The 6000-nt window shown below is 38.0% G+C and overlaps 1 long non-coding RNA gene across 1 annotated transcript; it reads right to left on the reverse strand.

The window, feature by feature from the left end:
• Positions 1–3920: 3920 nt before the first annotated feature.
• On the reverse strand, positions 3921–6000 carry LOC149814443 (uncharacterized). The gene is made up of 3 exons (XR_016427904.1): positions 5068–6000; positions 4509–4593; positions 3921–4144 (listed from the first exon to the last, which is right to left on the reverse strand). It is a non-coding gene; the product is annotated as an uncharacterized LOC149814443 (long non-coding RNA).

Raw genomic sequence — 6000 nt, forward strand, 5'->3', positions numbered from 1 at the left:
ATTATATACATATCTATATAGTAGGGAGTTGGGAAACTGCCCAACCAAAGAAAGGTCTAAAATCTAATTGAAAGTCTTTTCTTCTTCAATGTTTGAGTGTTGCATCGATCAAATCTTATACATATGTTTTTATAATTTATTTTTTTAAGAAATATGCTTTACACAAAGATTTCATAATATCTAAACATGTTTTTCAAAATGTGAAAAATGGACGACTCACAATTTATTTAAATTTTTACAATACAAAGTATTGTGTGCTGTTGATTTTTAGCACTTTAAAAAACACATCTAAATATAAAAAAATCATGATGTTTGACCATACATCCGATGTGTGCACATTAAGCAGGCAGAAAAACAACCTTTAGCACGGTGCAAATCAAATACTCATCGAGAGTCTCAACTCATTCTACCCCAAAGGGGGTTCAATGATAACCCCTTTCATGTATATATATATATATATATATATATATAGGGGTGGCAATCGGGTCGGGTTGGCGGGTCGGGTTGGCGTGTCAGCATACCTCAACCCGAACCCGACCCGTTTATTAAACGGGTCGGCTGTGGCAAACACGAACCCGACCCGTTTAATAAACGGGTAACCCGACACGACCCGCCAACCCATTTAATAAATGGGTTGGGTCGGGTAAACAGGTTTTCAGGTTGGCGGGTTGACGGATCGGGTTGGCAGGTTGGCGGGTCGGGTTGGTGGGTTGACGGGTTGGCGGGTTGGGAGCCGGGTTGGCGGGTCGACCCACCCGCCTAACCCGTTTATTAAACGGGTTGGCGGGTTGGCATACCCCCAACCCGAACCCGACATGTTTAATAAACGGGTTACACGGGTCGACCCGTTTATTAAACGGGTTGGCTTAAGCCCAACCCGAACCCGCCTAAGAGGCGGGTTGGCGGGTCGTGTCAGAAATTGCCACCCCTATATATATATATATACACACACACACGATGGTTTTGTACATGAAGCCATATGGTGGTAGATACTCTTGTTAAGTTGGTGGTAGCCATCAAATGATAAATCTGAACGTGCATGTGTTTAACAAGGATTATTTAGTATATTAGAAGGTTTTATCATATTTAATATACCATAAGATTTTATTTTTGCAACAGTGAAAATCAACAGCTCACAATTCCTGAAAATAAAAGTAATTTAAAAATGATATAAAACGTCATATTGGAGTCAACTTTTAACACATGAAAATATTAAATATAATATGCTTAACATGATCCCATGGTTAGATTTTGGTTTTGGAGCTTAGATATATGTAAATCAAGTGTTTTCAGTACCATTATATATATATATATATATATATATATATATATATATATATATATATACTGGATGATGTTTAGCATGCCCTATTTGCTATTTTCATGTGTTAAAGTTGACTCAAACAGGGTGTTTTATACCATTTTTAAACCACCCCTATTTTCATGAACAGTGTGCTATTGATTTTTAACCATTTAAAAAATGAATCTGATAGTGTATTAGACATGATAAAACCTTCTAACATATTAAATACATCATACTGAACACATATGGAGGGTTAGATTTACCATTTGGTGGTTAAATTCATACAAACAAGAGTGTATACCACCATAAGGTATCATGGTTGAGAATCACCAATAAATAAATAAATAAATAAATAAATAAATATATATATATATATATATATATATATATATATATATATATATATATATATATATATATATATATATCAACAAGAATACCTAATAAAAGGACAACCACAAGTACAAAACATCCTCCTAGCCTCAAAGACTTTCACATGGAAAGATGAGGATGATGAGATAAAGTTACAAATGGATTCCTGCCACAACATTCCTTCATATGAGACCTCCTTAACATGTTCAGATAAATTTTGATACGCAACACGAATACGCCATGGTCTTAAAAATGGTAATTTTTCAATTACCCACCAATTTGTTTTTTATCAAGAATAATATACCTACCATAGCTTTCATACTTTTCAAATAGCTCCCAAACTTTATCACTGAGGTAATTTTCCCCATTTCTCTACCACCAACATTAATTAACTTTTTTTTTATGACAAGGATCCCTCGCCGAAGGGAGGAAAACCCCAGGTGGGCCCCACAACCACCATGCCTTACATTAATTTAAGGGGAGTTAATATTAGTCATTGAAAAAAAAAAACTATTTAGAAGAAAGGTATAAAACTATAGTAAATAGTTTGTGCAAATTTCTTTTAATTAAACTAGCCCATGACAAAGCCTCTATCTGCCAATAGTTTTTATAATTTGAGATGAATAAGGCAGGACAAGGATGAGTAAGAGGTGTTTGGAATCGAGTGGATTTTCAAAATGATTCAGGGAATCAGCCAATTCTGATTTTGAACTGAATCGAACTGAATCAAGACACATATCACAAAATATTAAAAATAATGTAAACCATTTTTTTTTAAAATGTTAAAATAATCTGAATCGGTTTCGTATCAATTTTTTGGCCGATACGATAAGAATTGGCCAATTTTTGGCCGATACGTAACTATTGTGACACATTGGTTGCGAACCGAGTACTTTGCAAGGGACTCTGTCCTTTTGAATGAGTGGGGAGGTGTGGGACCCTCTTTTGAAGGGAGAAGGTGGTGAGGGAGGTGGCAGTCAGTGGTTTGGCCGATTACTTTTCACTGAATGTGCTCCCCACTGACAGAGTCTTTTTGGTTTGGAGTAGGGGTGTCAACCGGTCGGGTTTGGTGCGGATCCAGGCGGAACCAGACTTGGCCCCGATTTTTGGGTATGGTATCAAGTCCGGACCCGGATCTAATAGGACCCACCATAAGAAAAATCATACCCGATAAAAACTACATGAATCAGACCTGGGCCATACCTGATGAAATATTATTGTTTATCATTTTTACATTGAAAAATTGCAGGTCAGGTCAGGCCCTGGTCGGGTATAAAATTTCACAAACTATACACGGATCCATGTATTAATCGGACCTTCGGGTTCAGACCCGGGTCTTAATTGTGTCTTCTTATTTATACCATACCCAGACCCTATAGGGTTTGGTACGGGTTGGGTCTGGGTAAACCCGAGCCGTTGACACCCTTAGTTTGGAGGATGAACAAGAGAGTTGAGAAAAGAGACTTATTTTTCGTAGTGGCGAGATTACAAGTTTAATGGTAGTTATTGCATGGGGTTATTTGCTTAACCAAGGCCAAAAGTTTTGAGGTGTTTGAAAAAAAAATTGAGGGTGTTTGGAAAATGAAAAAAAATGATCGGCATATTAATTAGGAGTATAAATATAGTTAAAAGTCATTTATGGACATATCTCAGTTGATTCACCTAGCCTAGTTTAGTGCAGCATGGTCTTGACCTAGCCAAGCTTGGCTGCATATATAGTCGTCTTGGAGAAGGTCCCACTATTTTTTATCATTGCATGTGAACTTGTGACTAGATGTGTATTTTTTGGGTATGAAAATGTAAGTCCTGGATCAATTGTGCCTGCTTAATTGGTTTGCACCCAGTTCTACCTGATCCCATATAACATAATGAATCATATTGGTTTAAGCTTGGGCCTAGTTTTCAAACTCAACTCAAGTTTAGGTCGCATGAGTCGTTACCACTTATGCTCAAAGTATTGCGATATTTTGTAAATATCATGATATTTTAATTAAAAAAATGAAACATAATGTCAAAGTATGACATATATGGCAAGTATGCAGGTACTCCGCAATACAGGAGCTCGCACCATGGGCATTGGCTTTATGCCCGGCAAAGACCCCAATCACAACCATCTTTTTTATCGTGATATTTAGGTTTTCATTGGCAATATCCAGGGAAAATTAAATTTTATCTTTATTCATTATTATATTTTTTCAGAATTTTTATTTTTCTGATAAAATTTTGAGAAACATAAAAGTTGGTATTTCTTACAAGAAAACGACAGCCACTTTATTTATGATTCAAACTTATAACTTACACAAACATCCCATTGCCATTCAAAGCCACGAGCTTAAAACATACATATCGTCCAATTTATCGTTAACTACATAGTAGCAGTGATAATTTCAAGGTGGTGATGCTTCGGCTGCTTTCCTCCGTCACTAGCAGCACTCCTCGCAAATCCAGCAGCAGCAAAGCCCTGCCAAGCTGCATGTCATGCCACAAAAATATTAGCTACATAGCATAAAGTACAAACATCACCAAGAAAATAAATAAAAAAGAAGAAGGTTAACTACTCATCTAGTAATATCTTTTTTTTTTTTTATGACGAGGAACCCTCGCGAAGAACCAGGTCACTTAATAGGCCTGTCTCCTTGCGAGGTAAGCCCTGGATGGGGTCACGGACACCCAAGCTCTTGTAGAGCCCGCCAGTTAAAGGTACCAGCACACCCAGTGGGATTCGAACCTGGGACGAAGGGGTCAACACCTTCTCCCCAGGCCCGCTGCCACTGGGGCGACCCGGGTGGGTGTCTCATGTAGCAATAATATTGATAATAGTGCTGCTGCTTACCATCCTTCGATGCATCCCCTCTCTCCTTTCTTTGCTGTTCGTGGGCACCTAGTCTTTTTTGTAGGAGGATTACCTTGAGGGTACCCTGAACAGAAAAACAATGTTTCTTTCAAAAAAAAAGAACAGATAAACAATGTTCGGAAGAATACACATACAGTCTTGTTTCAAGAACAGTCCTAAATGGCTTCAAAGGCAAACTTTAGCCTATTTGCTTAATCTGAGCTTATAGATGCACTTTGTATATAGCTTACTTGGCAGAATGTCTACATTAGAGTAAGCATATTTCATGTATACATGTGTTTTCAGAGGGATGAAAAATCAATAGCTCACACTAAGATTTAGCCAATACAATTCCAATAAAATTCAAATTTTCTTATTAAGGCTGATCCGATCCAAAGCATGGTTTTTTGTAAACAAATAATGATACAAGACATCTACGGCTTCGGATTAAGGAAAAAACACCCACAACTAAGCTTTTATTCAAGACAAAAAACTGTCTAAGAGCTACAAATTTTCTTAGAGAGAGAGAGAGAGAGAGAGAGAGAGAGAGATGTTGGACCTGGTGGGGGTGTTTCCTTTTGTTCTCCCTGTTTCGGATCAGAACGAGGCATTTTTGGAAGGATGGGGAAGGGCTCACAAGTATGGCTTGCATGAGTTATCATTCATCATCTCTTATATACTCCACGTTCTGCTGCTGGCATATTCGTGTGGGCCGACTTAAAAAATATGAACTAACCAACTTGATCTTCTGTGGGACCGTATGTCGACTGGTATGGTATCGCTTTCCTGTGTCGGCGTGAAAGAAATCTCTTTCCAGCAGGAAAATACAACTTTCTTTTTGTTATGCCCAACAGATATGCCTCTTTTTTTCTTACTTTCTTCTATTCCCTTGCCTTTTTCTTCTCTTTATCTTCACTTGATCCCCTTTTTTTTATTCTTATAAATCTATTATTGACAGCATCAAACCATGTGAAAGTAAAAATCCGAGAAGGTTCCTAATTCCACCACCGTCAACACTGCCTTTTGACTCCTAATCTTCCTCTTTTTCATCTAATTCCCATTCTTCAATGATCATTCTAGAAATGAATATATACTGTAGGTTTCACTGATAATTTGTAGTCTCTACTCTAGCAGTATGGGCTTGGTATCTCCAACACCGAAGTTGCGAGGGCAGATCAGATCATGCTGAACATAACCAATCCATTCATCCATGATATTCAATCAACGCCGCACATCGCACTTTATAGTGGTGCATGGGCCCCACTCTCACAATTCTCAAGTGAGATGTGCCGTGTGGATTGATTGGTTATATTTAGTATGACCTGATCTGCCCTCATAAATCATGCATTTGACACAAAAGCAGGAGTGGCCTGTAAGAAATCTGAGGAGGGCAAATCAGGTTATACTTACAGTGCGATGGATGATGCACGCTGAAGTCTTGAACCACACTTAACACTGCTCGGATATCAATCTCTATGACCCCTCAAACCCC

This window comes from Nuphar pumila, chromosome 15 (genome assembly GCF_984573655.1).
Source record: "Nuphar pumila chromosome 15, dmNupPumi1.hap1.1, whole genome shotgun sequence".
NCBI lineage: Eukaryota > Viridiplantae > Streptophyta > Magnoliopsida > Nymphaeales > Nymphaeaceae > Nuphar > Nuphar pumila.